We start from the raw sequence: 24,573 nt of genomic DNA on the forward strand, positions 1-24,573 counted from the left end.
CATCGAGGGAGGGAGGCCAGGGATGCTGGTAAACTTCCTGCGGGGCTCAGGGCGGCCCCCATGACCAGGACGCCTCTGGCCAAAAATCACAGTCTTGAGACGGACAGATGTGCGATGAGCGGTGACATGAAGCCGGTGTATCTGGCTCTTGGATGGGGTGGACCGTGGAGGTAGAATTAAGCGTGGGAATCTTTGCGAAAGAGGTGGAAAGAATCCCTTGTCAGAGCTGAACCATCCGGCAGCGGAGGTGGAAGAACCTGGAAAGGGTGAAAACCAATCGGGGGCCGTCCCCTCCCCCGCGGCGGCTCATCCTCCATCCTCCTCGACAGCTTTCAGGAGACGCCCACGAAGGGAGAGAGGATGGAGGGGAAACCTGCTTTGCCTTCCATTCTCCTTGCTCCATACTTATTCCTGCAGCTGGAAGGCATGTCCCCCTCCTGAGGAGCGGTGTTGTAAATATTAGTATTATTAAAATAAAATGAGAGAAACTGCCCAAACTTCAATCCCATCTCCACGAGGGTATAAAGTGTCCATCGAAAGAGAGACGGATGGGAGCTGCACGGAAATAGTTACCCAGCATCTCGTGTATCCATTTGGTTCCTCATTAACAAAAACATGGTTGGAACTAGCCTGACTGGTAGAAGCAACTGTACTCCTTCAACCGGAGAGTCCACAGGCCAGCCCTGGTCCAGCGGTTCAAGGATGCCCTCCCACCTCGCTCCACTCTGCCTTCCTGCTGCTGCTGGTTCTTCTCGGGGTACCGAATGGCTGCTGGTAGTTTCCAAGGCTAGAAGCTGGATGTGACCCATAACTCAAATGCCAGGAAAAGGCTCCAAGCTTCACCCGGATTGTACTGCCTTAGGTTACCGACCCACCCCTGAACCAATCCCCACGGCCACCAGAATGAGATGAACTGACGGTTGCTGAAAACCATCAATCCCATAAGACAACTCACGGTCATAATGGAGGAGGGAGTGGCTTCTCAAGTCATTTGGGACATGAGTCCACGTCATCATTCCCAGGAAGGGAAAGAATGGCTGCTGGGGAGCAAAGGCAGGTGCATGTTCTTCCCGCCAGGTCAGACCAACCAGCCGTGATGTAGGCACCCCAACAGGGTCCCCTGTGCAGGGGAACAGAGCGCCGTGTAAGACATGACTCATGGCCACAAAAAGCTCAGACCATCTAAATGGTGAGGCGAACACACCCGGAACCGTGTGAGAATTCTCGCAGAAAGAAGATGTTAGTGCAACACCAAAGTGCGCAGCACAGACTGCAAATGGCAGGAAACCAGAAGAGGCTGTTCTGACATCGAGAAGAGAATAAAGTTGGCCTCTGAAGGGACGTAGGCTTTGCATCAAAGGCAGAAGGAAAGGGCTGCACGCTCAGCAAGACAAAGAGGTGAATGAGACGGGAGACAGGGCTGCGTGGAGCAGAAAGTGAGCGAGAGGCAAAAATCTCCTTTTCCAGACGGATCTCCTCTACGAAGCACCCAGCTTCCACCGCCCACGGTGACTGCGCCCCCTTATTTATGTGGACAAGCTCGTTTCATGTGAGCAGAAGGACCATCTCCTTGACATGGGAGAGACTTGGGTAGTCAGTTTCTTCATCAGTTTTCCCTTCCAGGAGAAGCATTCTACCTACCACTTTTCCTCCTCAAAACCACTACTCCATCAGCGAGAAAAGGAGCCAGTGCTTTGCTGTGCAGGCTGGTGACAAATGAGGGCATTCATTTCCCTGAGCAGGCACCGTGGCTGGCCATGTGCCTCACCAGCAGCAGACAAACAAGTGTCGCAGGTCGTGCCTTTAAGAGTACAACGGCCTTGCACAGGGGACGACGAAGCGGGATCAGAAACACTGCAGACTTAAAGAAAGCGGCTCGGCCAGGAAGGATTGCCTCTGGGTGAATCCACGTCTGCAGGTTTGGACTCCTCGATGAGTGCTAGTTCTTCTGCTTAGTGTGCTGGACAACCCAAAACACATCTTCTAGTTGCCTTCGACAATGCCCTTCTCCCCCCAAGAGCAGGCAGTGGCTCCCTGGTCCCCGTTGGAAGGCAGGCAGAAGCGTTCAGATGACATTCAAGGTTCCTGCAGGCGGACTTCACCATGAAGCTCAAACCCCCTCCTCAGGTCCGGATGCTCACTGTTGCTGCCCACGAAGGCCAGCTGTATGCGCAAGCGCAAAGTGTAAAACACTGACCCACCACCACAAGGAGGGAATCTGTAGAAACAACACAAGCAGCAACAGTAGCACCGATATGGATAATTTCCTTGGAATTCTTAGGTAAAAACTCAGCAGACAAATACTAAAGTTTCTCAGACCCAGAATTCAACAGAATAAAGATTTCACCCACAGGGACGGCTCAACCAAAGGTGGTAAGGCTTTGACATTCGGTCCCTTTCTTCGGGGGGCCTCCTACAGGGGTGGCAGATGCTTCAATTCATCGTGTTTAATGAAGCTTTAGGTTATAGCTTATAGACCTCAGTAGACATCTTAATTATACCTGATGTTGATAACACTGCCAAAAGTCACAGGGACTCGAAGAAATACGTAATTCCTCCCCACTATGGCCAGGAACCTGTTCTCAGACAGGATATTATTAATCCTTGTGTTGGCAAGAAATCTTGGAAGTGCTGAAAAATGCAAAAATACCTGTGAATTCCACCGCCTATCAGCTGGCCTAGCTTCACCCCATCCAGGCCTCAGCCCAAGGAGTTCTCCCCTGCCAGCCCCTGAAAAAAGAAGAGTTTCCTTCTGTTATGTGGGACTGGTCCCTCCCCCTCAAGAGGATGTTGGAGTCTTCTGGCTGTCTGCTCCAACATGCAGAAATTTTTCAGTTTGATGTGGCTCCATTTGTCTCTTTTTTATTGTGTTGCCTGCCATGCGTTAGAGGGTTTTAAAAAACCCAAAAAACTAGAAACTGACTTAGGAAGCTAGTCCCCTTGTGATGAATTAGGAAGAGAAGATTATCTATCGAAGAGCAGCTCAGGATGTTTCCTCAGTGGTGCAGGAGGCTGGCTCCACAGGCACCCATCCAGATGAGGCATGGCAGGCCTAGGAGGGGGAAAGGCAGACAGATGCCCACACCAGAGAGAGGGCTCGCCCGTCTGTTTTACGTGCCCTCCCTCAGTCAGTGCTGGGACCCACTGGTAATGACAGAGCTCACTCAGGAGGCTTGACGGGAACCCCCAGGTCAAGAGCTAAGAGCGCGTGGCAGCGTTCAGGTCTAAAGGCGCTGGTTGACAAGATGGCCAGGCGTGCCCTCAGTGTTTGCCTTCCTGCTGTTCCTTCCACGGGCACGGAGCGGAAAGCACATCCTCGGGAGTCGGCGTGTAGACGGAGGATTCCAGCAGTTTAGATGACCTGCCCAGACACTGGGATCACGATGTATCAGAAAGAAAGAGAGGCGCTGCACCCTTCACGCACTCAGAGAAGAGGAACGGGAAACGGCACAGGAGGGGCCAGCCTGGCTGGGCTTTGTTTATTTTCAAACCCTGTTCACCCTAATCCTATTTCCTATACCACAGAGAAACACAGAAGGACCTGGGACGACGTTCGGATCGCCTCAGGGTCTGCAAAGCTACAACAGCTACTTGCCTGGGTATCTAGGACGCACATGGACTGAGCTATCACGGGGTGAGTGAAAGAGCAGGTGGCAGTTGTAATAAACATAGCACCACCGAGACCCGGGTCACGTGGTTGTTCAAACGGACAAGGAACTTTAATAGACAACTGATCCTGGTAATGCCAGGACATGACTAGGACATTATCTAATTCCACTGATGCCGACAGCTCAAGAACAGTATGTATTCATCCAAAGCGGGAAGTGGCAGAGCCTGAAATAAGAGTCATGGTCCTCCAGCTCTTAGAAGCTGCTCAGTAATACGTGTTTCCGTTGAATGTAATGCAAATGAAAAATATCAGTCTTTCTTACCTACGAGATATGTGGTTCATACTTTGCGGAGCATCGTGGGAAGAATGACAAACTAAGTGCAAAGCACGGGGCTGGAAACTGGAACACCTTCCACTCAGTCCCACCTAAAAACTTCAAAATAACTTCATAGTACGGAGACCTAAATCAACTCAATGAAAAAACACATAGCACGAAAAAGAGCCCCTCTTCTATCCAATTTTTAAGTCGATGCAATAATTTTCCAATTCGACTCAGTTTTTACATGAGGCTTAAATAAAATACTTGTTGCAACTACCAGCTGAATCTGTATGGGATGTGAAGTCAGAAGGTGGCTTGGCTGGTACTTGAATCATGCGACAGAGTTTTGGTCACTTTGGAGCACACCCTTTGGAAGGGTCTAAACGCATCCTTCTGATGCTGCAATACGACAGTCAGTTTTTAAACTTCCTTGTTGGAACAGCCATCCAGCCACTACAATATCCTTTGTGGTGCCAGATCCTTGTGCTTTGAGGGGAAATGGGATCTTTAGAAGCAACCGAAAGTCATTCTGAGTCATTTTCAGATGAACCAATACCTTACTTAGTTGGTGAAAATTTAACTAGCAAAACTGATTTGGTTTACATACTTTCTTAGGAATATGTCCAGAGGTTTTTGTTTTAGTTTTTTTTTTTTAAAGACAAAGCCAGTCTTTGCAGCCCCTACCCCACAAAGAAGACAGTTCTATAACTATCATTTATTTCACTGCATAGTTCTCATAGGCTGTTGGAAGGCTGTCACTCTGGGTCCTTTTACGACAGTTGGGCGCGACAGGCGCGATGCCCTCCTGCAGGTGTGCAAGCTCCGCCCCCTAGTTCTCAGGTTCAGGGCGGCTTCCTTCAAAAGCCCTGGGTTCCAGCTTCCACCACAGGCTTCACTTCCCTGACATCAAGAAAGAGCTCCTATTGGCCTAAGTTTCCTCTTCCCTGCTTCTATTTTTATTTGAGCAAAAAAAAGAAAAAAAATACTTTTTAAAAAAGTAACTAACATCATTCTATTCATTTCCATAAGCCCCTTGGGATTCTTAACCAGCACAGAAGAGCCCAGCTCCATCTAAGATGAACCAAACTGCAACATCTTCTGGAATGAAATCTCAACATTTACAAGGAATGCTTCCTCTTGCTCACTAAACTCCATAAACTAAGTTTATACAATGCAGTGTTGATGCAATGTGTATGCCTGGGCGTTAACTGCACTTGCATCAGTAGGAAGCTTGTGGTTATAACCTGGCAAGACTTGCTTTAAATTTTAAAACAAAGCTTTGAAGCAAAGCTGTCAAGTAGATTCACCACACCAACCATAACCCCTGAACACAAAGAGCCTGACGCCCGGCATTTGTGGTGGTTCTATTTAAGACAAGAAGGAAGAATCGATTGCTAAAAGAGCAACACCTTCTCCCTAAACATGCTTCGATTTATTGTTCTGCTGTGTTTCAAGCAAAACTCTAAGTAGAAGATGTTTATCAAGGGGGAAGGAAGAGGAACGAGGCTTTACTCTGCTTGGTGTCTCTTCTCATTAGGAATATCATTATTTTCCATTAAGTTTGATCCTCTCAGCTACAGTGTAGGAGTGAATTCAGCACTTTGGGAAATCATATTTACTCTTGCAAGCAACTAAGGCACCATTTAGCCAATTACTAATCCAAAGCAATAAAGTTAGCTTGAGATAGTTTTCAAAATTCATTAGGATGACAAAATTCTACCCGAGCTGAAAATCTGCCTTGACACATCTCACATTTGTTATGGCAAATACCTCCCACTCCCATCTTCACCGTGCAGTGGCTCCTATTTCTAGACCGAGACACACAATCTCCACATCTACTGTATACAAACTCCCAGTACCTGACACAGAGCCCCATGGGTAGGAGGTGCTCAAAAGATGATGTGCTGGAGTTCCCGTCGTGGCGCAGTGGTTAACGAATCCGACTGGGAACCATGAGGTTGCGGGTTCGGTCCCTGCCCTTGCTCAGTGGGTTAAGGATCCGGCGTTGCCGTGAGCTGCGGTGTAGGTTGCAGACGCGGCTCGGCTCCCGCGTTGCTCTGGCTCTGGCGTAGGCCGGTGGCTGCAGCTCCGATTCGACCCCTAGCCTGGGAACCTCCATATGCCGCAGGAGCAGCCCAAGAAATAGCAACAACAACAACAACAACAAAAGACAAAAAAAAAAAAAAAAGATGATGCGTTAAGTAAATTAAGATGCTGTCCTAGATAAAGACACAGGGAGTAGGATGGAGGCAGAAGTGGGGACGCTGAAGACAAGAAGCATAAAATTGAGCCCCTGCTCTCGGGATCATGTCATCTGACGGGAGGAATAGGCAGCATACACATGAAAATGAATTAATATCATACTTTCTCTAGAATCCTTCTCTAGGCCCAGAGGAAGCTGAATGTATTTAAGAAATAGGAAGGAACCCTTGAGCCTGCATCCAACACAGCACAGAATTTGAAAGTATGAGAGAGGCAGGGGATGGGGGCGACAGCGGCCACGATAGGAGCTTTGATCATCCCAACAAGAAGCCCTGTTTGAGGATGGAAATAATGTAACGCGATCTGATCTGTGTCTGCGGCTCACGGAAGATGGTGGGGAAGGGACAGAGGAAGCAGGTAGGCCAGGAAGGAAGTTACTGCGTCACCCCAGGTGACGGGAGATGGCGGCTTAGTCTAGAGTAACAGGAAGGGAGAATTCCAAAGGAAGAGTCATCATCTCTTTGGAGATGGAACTCTGACTGGATTTTCTGATGGCTGGGGGGGTCAAGACAAGGAGAAAAGTACTAATTAAGGGTGTTCTGCAACTATTTAGCTTGATAACTGGCCACCTCCCCACTGGACCCCAAAAGGGCTCTCTCCAGTCTCTCCTACCAGAGAAAAATGGCATCTCATCGCAATCGTGAACGTACCAATTTTGAGATGCTTATTCGCCAAGTGGGGAATTCAAAGAAGTGGCTGGATATAGGTATCAGAGTTCAGGGTACAGAGTTCCCATTGTGGCTCAGTGGATGCGGGTTCCATCCCTCGTCCTGCTCAGGGGGTTAAGGATCCGGCATGGCCTTAAGCTGTGGTGTAGGTCGAAGACGTGGCTCGGATCTGGTGTTGCTGGGGCTGTGGTGTAGGCCTCAGCTGCAGCTCTGATTCACCCCCTAGCCTAAGAACTTCCATGTGCTGCAGGTGCGGCCTTAAAAACAAACAAACAGGAGTTCCCGTCGTGGCGCAGGGGTTAACGAATCCGACTAGGAACCATGAGGTTGCGGGTTCGGTCCCTGCCCTTGCTCAGTGGGTTAAGGATCCGGTGTTGCCGTGAGCTGTGGTGTAGCTTGCAGACGCGGCTCGGATCCCGAGTTGCTGTGGCTCTGGCTTAGGCCGGTGGCTACAGCTCCGATTCAACCCCTAGCCTGGGAACCTCCATATGCCGTGGGAGCGGCCCAAGAAATAGCAACAACAACAACAACAACAACAACAACAAAAAGACAAAAGACAAACAAACAAAAAACCAACTAAGGGTAGTGGTCCAGCCAGGAATCATCAGCATCCAGCAGAATATTAAAGCCACAGAACTGGGTGAAACCACCTAGAGAATAAATGCAGCCGTGGAGGAAGACCCCAGGAAGCTGCGGGAGGACACGTCAGCGTTTACGGTGCTGATGGTTGAGAAAGAGGCAGCAAAGGAGGCAGAGGAGAAGAGGCCAAAGCGGTAGGAGAAAATCCTACCAGAAATCAAGGATGAAACCAGTTTCAAGGAAGGAACAACCGACTGGGTCAGAGGCTGCTAAGCTGTCCTGAAAAAGGAATAAAAACTGAGGTTGGTTCTTTTTTTTTCTTTCCTCTTTAGGGTCGCACCTGCAGCATATGGAAGTACCCAGGCTAGGGGTCGAATAAGAGCTGCAGCTGAGGCCTACACCCCAGCCCCAGCAATGCTGGATCCGAGCTGTGTCTTCCACCTGCACTGTAGCTTGTGGCAACACCAGATCTTTAAACCACCAAGCAGCCCAGGGATTGAACCTGAGTCCTCATGGACACCCTGTCGGGTTCCTAACTCTCTGAGCCACGGTGGGAACTCCTAGACCAGGTCCTGTGTAGTGACAGGACTAGAGGCCACGTGGAAATGCTGGTGAAGAATGAGACCCCAAACGTCACCCACCTCAGCCATCTCCAAAGAAAGCTGTGCCGCAGAGGTGGGACCTTTCACCGGGGCACAGACTGAAACCTGCAGTGACCATAAATGTGCGGCCTTTGCCACTGTTCAGGACATGCGGCATTTATGCCCCCAAAGACTATAAACGCAGGGCACAGGACTGCATCACAGGACAAACCTCAGCACACATTAGCTGTGTGTGTGTTATACCAGGAGTTTTGATCTGGGGCCTGTGGACCTACAAGGTTGAAAGACTAGAGGCAAAAGGATGTGCAGATATGTTTTTCTAGTGAAAGGATTCATACCTTTCATCACATTCCTAATGGGGGAGTTCCTGTCATGGCTCAGCGGTAACAAACCGAGCTCATGCCCATGAGGACTCCCTGGCCTTGCTCAGCGGGTTGGGGATCCGGCATTGCTGTGGCTGTGGTGTAGGCCGGCAGCTATGGCTCTGATTTGACCCCTAGTCTAGGAACTTCCATATGCTGTGGGTGTGGCCCTAAAAAAAAAAAAGACCAAAAAAGTTTTCAGTGTGCACGTCTCTCTCTCGCAAAAAAAAAAAAAAAAGATACTAAGAACTTTGTTCTACACCAAAGAAATTGTAGAACTCCCCAGGCCAGACCAAGAGAGACCTTTTCTGAGACCAATGCCTGTGAACGCATCATCTGTCATCACCAGGGCCCTGAGCAACTTCTGCAGCTCCGTCAAGAAACCACGAATGGTCCAGCATCCCAGTAAATCACCACCCATCCCACTGAGCCCTCCTCTTTTAAAGGCTTTGACTCTGAGGAAATACCACTTCTAGACATGAAGGCTTCAGAGGCTGCTGATAAACGCTCCACAATCCACCAAATTGTGGGAGGACAGAGCTTCGGTGGGGCCACAGGGCTCGGGGCTCAGAGAGCAGAGGAGTGTCTGACAAAGGTCCTCCCAACCCAATTTCTGAAAGCAGTTCCCATCAGCGAGTCCTGAGACAGTAGACAGTAGAGACAGCAGCAGCCCAGAAGTGGCACTCGGCATTCTGATTGGATCAGAGGCGTCACGAGGGCTCCACTCTACTGGGAATGCCTGGGCTTCCGCTGCTAGAAACGTTCCACGGTGACACGGGACCGTCTTCCAAGGGCATAAAAGGATTTTAGAACATGATGCTCTTGAAGATGCTGGAGGTGGGGCACGGCTTGGCTCTCCCGCGCTCCCAGAGTACACGCTCCTCGCAGGACGCCACGCATGTCGGATGTCAAAGTTCACCCTCCCATCAAATTCAGGGGTGACTACTCAGCCGCTGCCCCCTGATTTGGTCACCACAGAGCCAGGACGAAAGTCCAATTAAGAATCTGATGTGTTCGATTCCGGCTGTGGTGCTGCGGCTTGAGATCCGGCCTTGCGGCAACGGTGCTATAGGTTGACGTTGGATTTGATCCCTGGTCCAGGAACTTCCACATACCATAGGTACGGCTGAAAAAAATAACCAAAAAAAAAAAAAAAAAACGGAAAAGAAAAGATTCCAACATTCTTTGGAGTCTTTGGAAACATGGCTGCCTCTACGTGAAATACTTTCCCTGGGGAGCCTTGTCAGTCTTGGATCAAAACACAATGATGTCCAAAATATTCAGTGCCTGAGGGTGCGCCAGGGGCTCAAGGCAGGAACCATGTCCTTTATACACATCTTCAGTCACTGGATTTCAGACAACAGATCTTTATTTGGTCGCTTCTCTTTTCCTTCTCCTATCCCCAGCATCCACAACAGTTTCCTGGGATGGAGAAGCAGGCTGATTACTTTTTCTCCCGGTGAATACATTGTTGAGACACTAGATGAACATTGTATCAGTCAGAAAAAGAAGCCAGGGTAGGGAACACAAGAAATGAACACAGGTATTGCAAGAACTGAGATGCTGAGGCGGGGGCAGGAGGCAACATGGATATGCACAGGGGCAGAATTCCCATCCTCCCAGCACCCCACCCTCAACTATCCCACCCTAGTGACAGGCAGGCCTCCTGGGGCAGAAGCGGAGTGAGCCACAGCGGGGCCACCAGCCCAAGTCAGGACCGAGGTGGAAAAGGCTGCTGCACAGGAGCAGGAGCACCAAGAAGATGCTGCCTGGAACAGAGCAAAGACTCCGCCTCTCCTGTCCTTCCTCCCTCCTGTCCTGCACCAGAGCCTCTGCTGGCAAAGGGCGAGGGAGCCTGAGGAGGGGAACTGCCCTGGTCCAGGGCAGAGAAGACAGGGGTGGCCGCAAAGATTCCAATAGCTCAAGGGTAAGCTCCCGCCTCCAGGGATCCGTGCGATGCACACATTTGAAGGATGCTCTAAGTCCATGAAGGTGCCAAAAGGATGGAACAAAGGGCACCCATGTCACTGAGAAGAGGAAATCCATTTGCTTCTCAAAGGGAGCTGGGATGGCTGTACCCCAGTACATGAAAGGCGCTCTTTCCAAAGGTATTTATTGGACTGCTTGCCAGTGTAGATGAAAATGGACCGAACAGATGTCCAAAGAGGACACGGAAGAAGTGCCTTCCTTTAACAATGAGAATACAGTTGAAAAGGAAAACACAGAAATGCTAGGATGGCGGTCATGTTGAAACAGGCGCTGGAGTGAAGAACCGAGACACAGACCTCACACCAGGGCATCGTTTGTCTCCAGTGACCACCTGCGCACTGAGTCCCGAATGAGTCCGGGTCCTCGTGCCATCTCCACGCTGGGGACGTAAAATCCTTGAAGGCAGGGATGGTTCTACCCTGTCTTCTCCCGAGCCTCCCACTTACTGAACTGTTGGTCAACGGCTGGTTTCAGGTCCTCTGTCTCCCTCTAATGTCTCCCTCCGAGTCCCCCTCTCACCCCCTCTGTCACCTTTTCAGTCCATGAAGATGGACTCAGTCAATGTTAGTAGCTCCTCGTCTCTAAATCCCCTTGAAATAAAGGAGATATAAAATAAGAGCCTAGAGGGACTGGAAAACAGGAAGGATGCTAGCATGGAAAAATGTCCTCGAGACACTTCCGAATCGTCAGAGATGATTAGGGTGCAAACACCACAGCCAGGCGGGGGGGGGGTGGCATCTGCCCCCCCCCACCCCACCCCACCGCGGACACCTTGACTCACAAAGAAGAGATTCCATTCTTCCCACTCTCACCAGGTCGAGCTCACCTCCGTCCTTCGTCCCCTCTCCAAGGGAGGACGATGCAGTCGTGTGATTGGTCAGGACCTGACACTCCTGTTTCACTGAGTCTCAGAAGCAAGAACCAGACAGGTAGCTTCCACGTCTGAGCATCAGGGCAGCTGCCCCTGCCGCCCTCCCTCCACGTGCCCCTCTGCCCAGGTGCGCCAGCCCAGCTGGAGGGGTCTTCTTTCTCTCTCCTCCAGCACCTGTGCATGCAACGGAGATGGAGTCATCAAGCTAGGAGTCATCAAATCCCACGTGGATTCATCATTGAGGTCTTCAGTTTGAGGAAGGCCCCAGCTACCTTCAGGGCTAAGCCTTATTCTCCAACCCAGTTTTTTCTTACTTTTTTTTTGTCTTTTTTGTTGTTGTTATTGTTGTTGTTGTTGTTGTTGCTTTTTCTTGGGCCGCTCCCACGGCATATGGAGGTTACCAGGCTAGGGGTTGAATCGGAGCTGTAGCCACCGGCCTCCGCCAGAGCCACAGCAACACCGGATCTGAGCCGCGTCTGCAACCTACACCACAGCTCACGGCAATGCCAGATCGTTAACCCACTGAGCAAGGGCAGGGACCGAACCCGCAACCTCATGGTTCCTAGTCGGATTCGTTAACCACTGCGCCATGACGGGAACTCCAGTTTTTTCTTACTTTTTGATGGAAGTATAACTCTTTAGAAAAATTCACATTTGAGATAGTTTTGTTGGGGGGAGTGGCTTTTTTTTTTTTTTTTTTTTAAGGGCAGAACCTGCGGCATATGGAAGTCCCCTAGGGGTCAAATCGGAGCTACAACTGCTGGCCTATCCCACAGCCACAGCAACATGGGATCTGAGCCACATCTATGACCTACACCACAACTCACAGCAACACTGGATCCTTAACCCACTGAGCCAGGACAGGGATCGAACCCACATCCTCATGGATACTAGACAGGTTCATTACCACTGAGCCACAATAAGAACTCCCAGATGATGCAAGATTTCAGAGCCAACATTCTTAAATGGGACAAAGAAGTAATTTTGTGTTGATTACAGAGATAATCCACAGAGAAAACCCAACAGCAATCTATCCTGAGGCACATAATAAAGCTATCAAAATACAGAGAAAGATGGAATTCTCTGGTGGTACAGTGGGTTAAGGATCCAGTGTTTTTACTGCTTTGGCTCAAGCTGCTGCTATGGCATTGGTTCAAGCCCTGGCCCAGGAACTTCCACATGCTGTGGGCGTGGCCAAAAAAAAAGATACAGTGAAAAATAGGTAAATTCAAGGAGAAAATGGGAAAATTGGAAACACACTTCTCAGAAATGGGTTAAATCATAAACATGAGGTTTAGGAATTTGAATAACCTAACAATCTTGACATGACAATGAATCACTATGTATAAAATTTTTACACCCCAAACCAGAATAAACATTTTTTTGAGTCCTAGCGGGAGATTTAATAAAAATGCCATTAGTTGATCAGCATCCTCCCCATGTGGCCCCTCCCTAAACCTGAGATCATTCAGAACACCCTTCTGAGGGCTGCACATAAAACCAGAGAGGACAGGAAGACAGGGAGAATAAATCTAACCGCGTAGAAAATATCAAACACTCAAATATGACTTTGGGGCTAAAGGAGAAACACAAGTAAAATTTCAAACCGTGAGTTCTGATAAAAGAAGTGTTCACACATGGAGATCTGGGGCCATCGCCCTGGCTTATACATGAGTTAACCTGGACTTCATGCCAACTACAGTAGTCTGTTTGTGGCCTAGCAAACATGCGCTGTACACCTGCTTTCATTGCTAGAGAAAAGGGCACACTGACCAGAAGTAAAGAAAAGTCCAGAAGTTTCTCTCATGGCTCAGCAGGTTAAGAACCCAAGAGAGTATCCACGAGGATGCAGGTTCGATCCTTGGCCTCGTTCAGTGGGTTAAGCATCTGGCATTGCCGTGAGCTGTGGTGCAGGTTGCAGATGCAGCTCGGGTTCGTTGTTGCTGTGGCTGTGGTGTAGGCTGGCAGCTGGCCCAGGAACTTCCATATGCTCCAGGTGCAGCACTAAAAATGATATTAAAAAAAAAAAGAATATTGATGTTTAAATGCCCCTCTGCCTGGTCCTCCTTTGATGAGAAGACCTGCTTCCCGGGTGTCAAGGCCACACTGACTCGACGTGTACGTTCTGGTCTGTCATTTACTTTTAAACCTTGAAGAAAGGCATCCCTGACTTGTTTACTGTTCTTTGCTCTGACAAAATATACACCTGTGCTGCAAACCCTGCTTCTCCGGGGCAGTTTCTCAGAGGCACCTGGGAAGCAAGCTTTCAGGCTGGTCCTTGGTTTGGCTCAGATAAAGCTCTTTTCTGTTCTTACTACTGACTGTGGATTGAGTATTTTCATCAGCTTGTCAAAGAAAGAAACCAACCGCCAGGAACCCTGCCGGCCACAGGCCAGACGAGAGCCGGCACATTTTCTCTCGGGGCTTTCTCACCTGTGACCTGCCTGGTGGCTGATTTCCTCCGGCCCTCTGCTGCGAGGCTGGCTTCTCATCCGTGGGAGCTGGTTGTGAAGCGGGGACGCTTTTATCCCACGAGCTGCCTTGTTCTTCCAGTTTCTCCCACCTGTTTTGACTCGTTGTGTGGTGTCCGCGCATTCAGACACCTTACATTTTTGTGTAGCCAAGACCCTTCACCTTTTCTTCATGGGTTCGAGTTCTACTCAGTGTCTAGTGCTGCTCAGGTCCATGCTCTTCCTTCCTCAAAGCTATAAACATATGATCCTAAAATTCCCTATTTTGAAGAGCATTTATATTTTTAATATGTTTGAAATTTATGCTTGGCATAGGAGTCCTAGCCTCTTCTGATAAAGTCAGTTTTATAAGGTTGACCAATTGGGGGGGGGGGGGGTTCTTTTCCTAACTCATCTGAATGGCGGCCTTTATCAGATATTGAGCCCTGGGACCCACTGCCCCCTGGGCCCCCTCTTCGCCTCCCTCGTCCACATTTAAGGAGACCTGTGATGCCACTGGGTCCACCTGGATAACCCGGGAGGCTCTCTATTTTACAGCCAGCTGGTTAGCACCTGTAATTCCATCTGCAACCTTCATTTCCCTCACCACGTGACCTAGAGACCCATGGGCTCCTGGGACAAGGAGGGGAAAGTTATCTTCCCCACATGGAGGGATGGGTAGATCTCTGGCCTCTTTCTCTGAAGCTAGAAGGTAGGGTCAGCCCAGCCCTGATGGTGTGAGGTTGTGAGACGGACACTGCCTGGACCCTTGAGCTGGGAGCTCGCATGCTGGACAGGAAAGGGCCTGAGAGGCAAGACGACGGGGAGGAGAGGGCCCTCCCCCTGATAATCATGGTCCAGCAGGTGCCGGCATGGACCGGAGGGGCTGAATCAGCTCCATCACGGAGTGGAGGAGTGGAGAGTGGACCATCCTTCTCCCTGAGGAGGGATCTACACGCATCACTTGCCTCTCTGCTCGCAGCTGCATCCCGCCCGTTTCCCCCCTTTGCTCTGTATTTCAGGGAGCCGCTTCCCAGCCTTCTTGGCCAACCAGCTTTCCAGTGACTTTGGCCAATGAGAGGCTCCTGCAGACCCCAAGGAGCAAGAAGCGGGGGGTGCCGGGTGTTTCTCCCCCTCACGCCGCCTCGGGCTGCAGCCAGCATTTCCTTCCTGACCGAAGCCCTCATGCGTCTAGAACCTGCCACATGGCCCAGCTTCTGGATTCTGCCCACCCTGCTTCTTCCAGACATGGCAGGACCGATGGGTCCTCCTGCTGTTAATCTTCCTGCTCCCCTCCCCCATCTCACTCTTGCTTCCTGACTCATCTGACTTTTACCGTCTTCTGCCAACAACCCAACAGTTCCCTGTGTCGAATTCCCTCTGTTCAAAGGCCTGGCAGTGGGGGTGGGGTGGGGGGGGAGTGTCTGTTTTCCTTCTGGATCTGGATGAATACATAGTAATAAATCCCCTCCTGAAAACAGGAATGTAAGGGACTGGGGCCCGACCTCCAAAAGAGTCATCGTTTGTCACAAGTATGTAAAAAAATTCAGAGGGCATTAAGTAGTTCAGGCTCTAAAAGATTAGTAAAGGCAAAAAGCATCAATACCCTCTGAGGTCTGAAGTCTCAGGATAAAACTTATTGCTCCCATTTTCTCAGTAATTTCCAGCACTCCCACCAACACCATAAGAGGGTTCCCTTTTCTCCGCACCTTCTCCAGATGGATCCACGTAAGCAATTCCGTTCGTGCCTGTAAGCAGAGCTCACCTATGCCAAGGAATAGCTCTGCCTTAATTAAAACTAGCTGAGTCTGGAGTTCTGCCATGGTGCAACAGAAATGAACCCAATCAGGAACCATGAGGTTGCGGATTCGACCCCTGGCCTCACTCAGAGGGTTAAGGATCTGGCATTGCCATGAGCTGTGGTGTAGGTAGTAGATGCAGCTCAGATCTGGCGTTGCTGTGGCTGCGGCGTAGGCCAGCCGCTACAGCTCCAATTGGATCCCTAGACTGGGAACCTCCATACACAGCAGGTGCAGCCCTAAAAAGACAAAACAAGACAAAAAAAAGAAAAGAAAAGAAAAGAAAATACTATTTGAGTTACTTATGTTAAGGGAGTGAGCTCAAAGGCCCAGTAAGGATTTGGGAGCTAATTTTCTTGTAAATTCAGTTACAAAATGTTGAAAGCTCTGTTACCACTCTTAGCATACCAAGCCTGGTCATCTCCTGCCTTCATGCCCCACCCTCAGAAATGAGTCAATTAAGAACCAGCCAATATGCACAAAAACACAGAGACCCCTTGATAATGCAACATCCAGTTGTTACTTAATCATCATCAAAATGGTTTTAAAGTAACTTAACAAGCTAATAGCATTGATGCTATTAAGCCCCATTTATTTTTCACATCATGCATAATTAGAGGATAGAGCTCTGTCTGAATGGCCTTGGCTGCCTCACTGGGTAAATATCCTGCAAAGTCAATCTGCTGAACAGTTTTTATGTCGCACCTTTCTGCAGAGAACTGGGGAGCCAGGGCAGGTCGGGTGCAGAAAGTAAAAACCTACGTGCAAATGCACAGGAGGAACAAAGAGGAGAGCAAGAGATTGGAAGAGCAAAGTGCACATCAATAGGTTTTGATTGGAATCTGTGAACTTGAACACATTTTATTTTATTTTATTTCATTTCATTTCATTTTCTCTTTTTAGGGCTGGACCTATGGCATATGGAATTCCCAAGTTAAGGGTCGAATAGGAGCTGCAGCTGCCAGCCTATGCCATAGCCACAGCAACTCCAGCTCCAAGCCACACCTGCAACACACTGCAGCTTGTGGCAATGCTGGATCTAGGGATCAAACCCACATCCTCGTGGATATTAGTCAGGTCCTTAACCCACTGAGCCACAGTGGGAACTCCTAAACTTGAATACATTTGACAAACCAGGAAATGTTTCCAGCAGAGAAGAACAGAGTTTGGAGTTCCCACCGCGGCATGGAGGAATCAGCGGTGTCTCTGCAGCACCAAGGACACAGGTTCAATCCCAGCCAGGCACAATGGATTAAAGGATCCAGCACTGCCACAGCTGCAGCCTAGGTCATCACTGTGGCTCAGAGCTGATCCCTGGGCCTAGGAACTCCACATGTCCCGGGGTGGCCAAAAAAGAAAACAAAAAAGAGAAATGAAAGAAAAGAGAAAAAGAGAAAGAAAAAAGAAAAAAAAAAAAGTCTAATAGATCAGTGTCTTGGGGGAAGGTTGGATTCAAAGGCACCCAGAAAATCTTGGGCTGGCCACCAGACCCCAGGCTTGGAAACAGAGAGCAGAACCACGTTGGGGGTGAGAGAGAGCAGGCAAAGGGGAGAATGGTTGCAACACTCAAGCATCCAAGGATGTTCCTGGTTCATTTAGATTCCACAGTGAATACTGGAACAGACATGCCCCCCCCATGGGAGCAGACTGTGTCTGCGTCAGCATCCTCGCAGGCCCTGTTAAAAAGCATCTCCCCGAGTCAGGGCATCCATAGGGATGTAGTGATGAGCCTAAGAGCTCCCTTCCCTTGGACCGGAAAGTTGCTCATTCGATATGTGGAAGCTTCTCTAACCCCAAGACCGCAGATCTAGAACTCCAAAGCCAAAGCCAAAAGAGAAACCATGGTTTTAGGTACCAAAGGTAGGAGAAACTACTACTAGCGCATCAGGAAGTCAATGAAACAGGGAAACAAAATGTCAAAGAAATACCCACGCTGCTGACCCAGGGTCTGCCCGAACAGTCGGAACCAGCACAAACGGGTCAGGATCTCCCAAAACACACGCCACTTCTGAACACCTCATGAAAGACCCAAAGGGAACCGATGCCAGGCAGGGTGGGCTACTTTCAGGACTCTCGGCGGGTACCCAGCACATGAGCTGGCGAATGGCTGGCGTGCAGCGAAACCTCACCCCCGTAATGCCCCCACCCCGCCACTCTGCAGAGTTCACCATCGAGAGCCTCCCAAATGATGTGGTAAAGTTATTAAAGCTACCAGGCAAATGAGGGTTTTCTGGACGTTCATTAATTGTCCTTACATGGGGGTAAAGCAGGGAAATTCTATGGCAGTGATTGCTTAGGGGCTGAGCCATGGTGGAGGCTCTGCAGAAAACAGACACGGAGACAGCACGGTGCAACTTCCCTCTGCTTGAACTACGGACACGGTGAAGCCCTTAGCAGTAAATAGTTTTCCTATCCAAACATACACACACCTACAGACACTCAGGTACCCTTACCAAGAGACTCAAGAGGCGACATGACACCTGGGAATCTTCCAAATAGTCTCTCAAATACCAAAACCGGAAAACACGGCCACTTCTCTGGGAAGATGATCAGTATTGTCCTTACAATTCATTCCACGTGTATAAGTTTAAATAAATATCATAATTATAACATCTTATGGGAAGTCGACATGTATTGCGCATGTGCTATGCTCTAAGAAATATGAAACTTCTTTTTTTTTTTTTTTTGCTTTTTTAGGGCCACACCTGCAGCAAACGGAAGTTCCCAGACTAAGGGTCAAATCAGAGCTGCCGCTGCCAGCCACAGCCACAGCCACAGCCACAGCCACATGGGATCCAAGCCACGACTTCAACGGACATCGCAGCTCACGGCAACACCGCTGAGGGAGGCCAGGGATTGAACACGCAACCTCATGGTTACCAGTCGGATTCGTTCCCACTGCACCACAATGGGAACCCCAAACGTTCTTTATATATAATATCTCACTTGAATCTTTACAATAAGCCTTTGAAATAGAGCAATTGCTATAATCCCCACTGCATCCACAGTCAAAGCCCAAAGATCTCCAGCGCATGACCCGGAATCACCCAGGCAGCAAAGCCAGGATGGGACCTGAACGCCAGGGCTTTCTTAGGTCCAGCTCAGTGAGCTTTCCCTTCGCTTGTTCATCAGTGTTTTTCCATGCAAATTTTGGGGTAAACATCTTTATTTCTTTCCATCTTTGTCTCCATCACACTTTAGAAGACTCTAAGACTCCAGACAGCACATTTTTTTTAAACTGTAAAAATTTTTAATAGTTAAAGCTTCAGAGGAAGAAACGGACCGGGAGCCCCTCTGCATCCCTCCTCCCCGTTTCCCCCAAGGGCAACATCTTCTGTAACTAACTAACCTACAGCATCGACACCAGGAAATCGACATGGGCACAGCCCACTGAGTTCACCCGGCTCTCACTCGCCTGTGCGTGTTTGCGTCTCTCCATGACATTTTGCCACGTGGTAGCTTCATGTGGCCATCGCCAAGTCAAGCATTTTAACTGTGTCACCACAAGGCTCCTTAAGCCCCTGCGTTACAGCCACACCTGCTCCCTCCCGGTCACCCATCCCTAAGCCTTGACAAGCATTCATCTGCTTTTTCATTTCTGTAACTAGGTAACTCCAAGATTCAGAACTCATTTCAATACTCAGAACCGTATTACAAATGCTATACAAAAAGAATCACGCAATATATACCCTTTTGCGTTTTTTTAACTCAGTATACTTTCCTAGAAATCCATCCAACTTAGTGCATATGTCGCAGTAGTTTGTTTCCATTTACTGCTGAATAGCCTTCCATGGAATGGAAGTACCACTTTTTTTAACCACTCATCCACTGAAGAGCATTTGGTAGCTCCCACTTAAGAGGTGATTATAAACAAAGCTGTTATGGGGAGTTCCTGCTGTGGTGCACTGGGTTAAGGATCCAGCACTGCGGAAGCTGTGGCATAGGCTGCAGTTGTGGCTCGGATTCCATCCCTGGCCTGAGAACTTCCATATGCTGTAGGTGTGGCCCTGAAAAAGTAAACAAATAAATAAATAAAGCTGCTATGAACCATCTGTGTGCAAGTGTGCTGTGAAAATTTGTGTGTCTATGTGAAAATAAGTTTTCATTTCTCTGGGAAAAAATGCCCAAAAGTGCAATTGCTAGGATGTATGGCAAACCCATTCTCAGTTTTAAGGGAAACCACCAAACGTTTATTTTTCAGAATAAACGTACTAGTTTACATTCCCACCAACAGTGTATGAAAGACCCAGTTTTTATGCAATCTACCCAGAATTTTGCGTCCCCACTGATTTTTTTCTAATTGAAGAGATAGCTACCTCGTTGTGATTGGATTAGATTCCTTAATGACTAATGGACATACACATCCTTTCATGCCCTCGTGTACTATATCTCGTGTGTGTGTGTGTGTGTATGTGTGTATACATGCTATCTATATCACATGTATCATACTGTATCCCGTTGGTGGCTCAGCAGGTGAAGGACCCAATGTAGTCTCCGTGAGAAGGAGGGTTCAATCCCTGGCCTCGCTCAGCCGGTTAAGGATCCTGCATTGCCGAAAGCTGTGGTGTAGTTAGCTGATTCGGCTCAGATCTGGTGTTGCTGAGGTTGTGGTGTAGGCCAGAAGCGGCAGCTCTGATTCGACCCCTAGCCCAGGAACTGCCACATGCGGCAGGTGTGGACGCAAGAAGAAAAACAAAAAAAGAAAGAAAGAATTCAAACACCTACCATGTGCTGTGTTAAGAGGGAGCAGAAGCCTGGGCCCTGCTTTCCCAGAGGAAGGACGGGGAGACGGGCCCAGGAACAGGGATGATTCAGGGCCGGCTTGTGAGCTCTGGGGGCCTCTGGCCTGAGGGGGTCCTGGGAAGCGGGCGGTGACGGGTCCAGCGCAGCCGGTCACCATCGCCGCAGCTCACGCACCACCTAGTGGGCTCTGTGAGCACAGCGACATCCTGTGAAGGGCAAGTTCGCACTTGCAAAACACACACATTCTCACCCCAGCTTCTCCAGAGGAATCAGCGATGCATGATGTTTATTTCCACCCACTGTGGCGTCCCTCACACGCGGCTGATTCTAAGAGGGAATACGGGGCGGGGAGCGCGCTCTGCTTCATTCTTTGGGGGCTGGAAAAGCACCCGAGGGGTGCGAGACGGCTGAGACGCCCGTGACTGCAATAGAATCTCACAACAACGCTTCACCAACAAGCCTTACGAATTTCCTTTCGCTCACCCTCGGAAATCCTGCTTCACAGGCGGACGAGCTGCCTTGAGGTGGGGGTCCAGCTGGCGGTTCAGCAACTTTTCTCTGACTCTGCTTCCGGGGTGCAGCTGCGACGGTCATAGCTCCTGGGTGTCGTCACCAGCGCGTGTTGCCCAAGCACCTGCCGGGAAAGGCAGATCTCAGCCCCTATCCCATTTACTTTTGTTTTATCTTATTTTCCTCTTTTTAGGGCCGCACCTGCGCCCTGTGGACGTTCACAGGCTAGGGGTCGAGCCAGAGCCACAGGCCTATACCACAGCCACGGCAACACTGGGTCTGAGCCACGCGTGTGACCGACACCGCGGCGCGCGGCAATGCCAGGTCCTTAACCTGCTGAGCACGGCCGAGAATCGAATCCGCATCCTCACGGACACTATGTCATGTTCTTAACCCGCTGAGCCCCAGCAGGACCTCCCTGTCCCATCTTAGACCCTCAGAGAGCGTTAGAAATGAGAGCCACTTTTCCTCAGTGACCAAGAAAAACAACTCTCTGACACATACTTCACCAACAGAGCGAAACACTTAAAGTAACAACCATCACCAGATCCAGATCACCTAGTCCCGGGCGCTTTCTCCCCTGGCAGCCCAACGACATAAGGAATGGGGGTGGGCAGGGATGGGGGGAGGGTACCAGCCCTTGGGCTCCTCAAACCACCCCCATGTGCCCTCCCCACGCCCACCCCCCAAGGTGGCTCCGAGACTTTCCTAGGGCTTCAGATCACAGGTTGAAAAAAACACAGATGCCTCTCTTTTTAAAGGCGGATGACTACCTTATTGGATGCTCAGACCCCTTTATCACCACAGGACAGACGCCACACGATTCCACTTCTGGGACGCATCTAACAGGCAAATGCAGAAACCAGAGGAAAAGGTGGCCGCCTGGGGCCGGGAGAGGGAGAAGCGGGCACCGCGGCCCTTCTGCAAGAGGGCTGAGCTCTAGAGACGCGCTGCCTGTGGGTACGAGCATCACGCTGCACGCGTAAAACCTGCTAAGAGGGTAGATGTCACGCGGCGTGTCCTTGGCACAACAGAAAAAGTAAAACAAAAGAGAAACCGAGCAGACTACACTGTTGAATCTCTCAGGGGTGTCCCCGAGCACAGCTCGTCTACCGTGGAGGAGACACCGCAGCACCTCGAACCACCACATCAACCAAGTTCCCTTAATTGACAGGAAAAAATAAGTCATGTTTTAAAATCATGGAGTTCCCGTCATGGCACAGCAGAAACAAATCGGACTAGGACCCGTGAGGTTGCAGGTTCGATCCCTGGCCTCGCTCCGTGGGTAAAAGATCTGGCGCTGCCGTTAGCTGTGGTGTGGGTTGCAGACACGGCTTGGATCTGGCGTGGCTGTGGCGGTGGCGTAGGCCGTTGGCTGTAGCTCCGACTGGACCCCTAGCCTGGGAACCTCCATATGCCGCGGGTGCTAAGACCAGGAACGAAAGAGGCAGAAAGAGGACCCATCTCTTCATTACATTTTCCGTAGAAACCGCACTCAGATCAACGGCTGGGGATATGAAAGCAGGAATAAAAATGCCGGTCTCGTGGGCTTCCTTCCTCTTATGATTCCCCCACTCCACTGACAGCGGAGTCCCAGTTCTTGCTCATGGCAGTTGAAGAATGACTTCTGAGAACACACAGGCAGCAAGCAAGCAAAGTCTTTATTAAAGGAAAGCAAATAGCTCCCAGGGCTGCTGGGAGCGGGGAGAAGACCCCCCCTTCTCTATCCAATAAGAGCTGTAGCTGCCGGCCGACACCACAGCCACGGCAATGCCAGATCTGAGCCCCGTCTGCGACCTACACCACAGCCACAGCAATGCCAGATCTTTAACCCACTGAGCGAGGCCAGCGATCGAACCTGCAACCTCATGGTTCCTAGTCAGATTCCTTTCCACGGCGCAGGCAGCAAGCAAGCAAAGTCTTTACGAGAAGGAAAGCAAATAGCTCCCAGGGCTGTGGCGGGGGGGGGGGGGAAGACCCCCCCTTCTCTAAAGGGATTTTTATCCCTTAAAGGTGGGGAGGGGCACCAACGGGGGTCCAGAAAGATGTGGTTTTCTCCCATGGGCCTTACTGTTACCTATTTCAGTCCTTGTCCAACAGGGGCTTTAGGGGGGGAAATGGCCCCCAAGTTTTAAGGTGTCTTTGTCCTTTCCTTAGATGAAGTCACCACTTCCCTCACTCCTTTTCCATCAGTTGAGAAGTGGGCTAGAGCGTCGCATTTCCGATTGGAAACAAAGCCTGTGGGGCATGCACATTTCCTAGAATAAAATGTGGGGGTGTCACTCCCTGGAGCCCTTAAGCCACAAAAGTTAATCAATATCCACACCAGAGAATCCATCGGAGCCCACGCTCCTACGCGGACTGCCTGAGTTAATATTCTGTCTCACCCGCGTTTAGGAAGATTTGACCCGGTTGCTCAGGGTTTGGAGGCTGCACTTTCTTCTAGGAGCAGTGGGAGAGTGGTGAAAGAGTGAGAATTTCCTTTGAAGGCCCTTTCCTGAAAATAAACTATTTACACCTACAATCCTCAATCTTTTATTTTTTTTTTTGGCCACGTCCATGGCATGGAGAAATGCCCAGGCCAGGGATGGAACCAGCACCGCAGCACTGACAACACCAGATCCTTAACCACAGAGCCACCAGGGAACTCCAGCAATCTCTTTAACTTTCCTCTGTCTTTGTAATCCATGTGCTCAGAACGTTAAAGCCATGACCGTTCACGTGTAAGTGAAAACGTCCTTAGACTCTCACAAGTTACATGGAATGGAAACAGCCCGCAGGTGCAGACACAGACTGGACCAAAGACCAGAGAGGTCTAGGACCTCCTGGCCTGCTGTGAATGACTCTGAGACTCACTCCTGGGGCATCCTTCTCCCCATGTCTTGTCATCACGAGCCCACAGACCTTAGATGCTGCCCTGGGAAAGTGGGGAAGGAAGAGCCCCCAAATGGATATGAAATTTCTATCACCCCGACGGAATGGTGCCTCAAATCAGATACTAAATTTTGGAAAATAGATTACATTTTGTAGGCATCTGATGTGCAAATGAAAATCTGAGCCCAGACTGTGTGAAAGCGCATCTAGAACCTCCAGGAAGACTCATAGAGTCACGAATGGATACAAAGCCCTACAGATTAACCCGCGTCCCCTGCAATCAGTGGCTTCACACACCATGGGATGATCAGACTCACACACCATGGCTGGCTGGCAGAATCGTGGGCTGGGAGGAAGCTGGGAGTGAAAAAATACAACAACATTCAGTAAGATTGGTCATCCTGCCCACAAAGGAAGAGACGAGAAGGAAGGCAGCCTGCTGTAGTTCTTGGAGATTAAATTCTCTGGGGAGCAGAAGGTCACCTGAGAGGAGAAGAACGAGACGTACAAACTCTTACGGGGACTAAGAGATCCTCCGCGTCTCGAGCCTCTTCCTGGAGAGAAGAGTGGCTCCGCATGATCAGGTCCAGCCACTGAGATGCATTTTCCCACCAAAGGCCCCGCCCCTTCCTCGGCCGTGACCACTGAAGGGCTGGGGGGGGTGGGGACGCTGGGAGAAGGCACACTCCATCGCAGTGAGAAAGAGCACGGAGACCTTCTAAGAGCTGCTGGTGTATCACGAGGACAGCCTACCCCAGGCCTGGTCTGGAGAGGCCGGAGGCGGCGGGAGACTCTGGCTCTGGGGGGGGCAGGAAGGGTGGCAGGGAAGAAGGTCCCGTCACTGTCCTTCTGGACTGATGACACAGAACCCCAGCTCCAATCAGTGCTCGCCCTCAGAAACGGGACATCGTCCTGGGAAAAGCGAGAAGGGGAAG

At 50.0% G+C, this 24,573-nt stretch overlaps 1 pseudogene; it reads left to right on the top strand.

Annotated features, from left to right (window-relative positions):
* Positions 1-2,103: 2,103 nt before the first annotated feature.
* Positions 2,104-24,573, top strand: part of LOC125117759 (pancreatic progenitor cell differentiation and proliferation factor-like) — a 76,719-nt pseudogene continuing 54,249 nt past the window's right edge.

Source organism: Phacochoerus africanus, chromosome 16, assembly GCF_016906955.1.
Source record: "Phacochoerus africanus isolate WHEZ1 chromosome 16, ROS_Pafr_v1, whole genome shotgun sequence".
NCBI classification, from domain to species: Eukaryota; Metazoa; Chordata; class Mammalia; order Artiodactyla; family Suidae; genus Phacochoerus; species Phacochoerus africanus.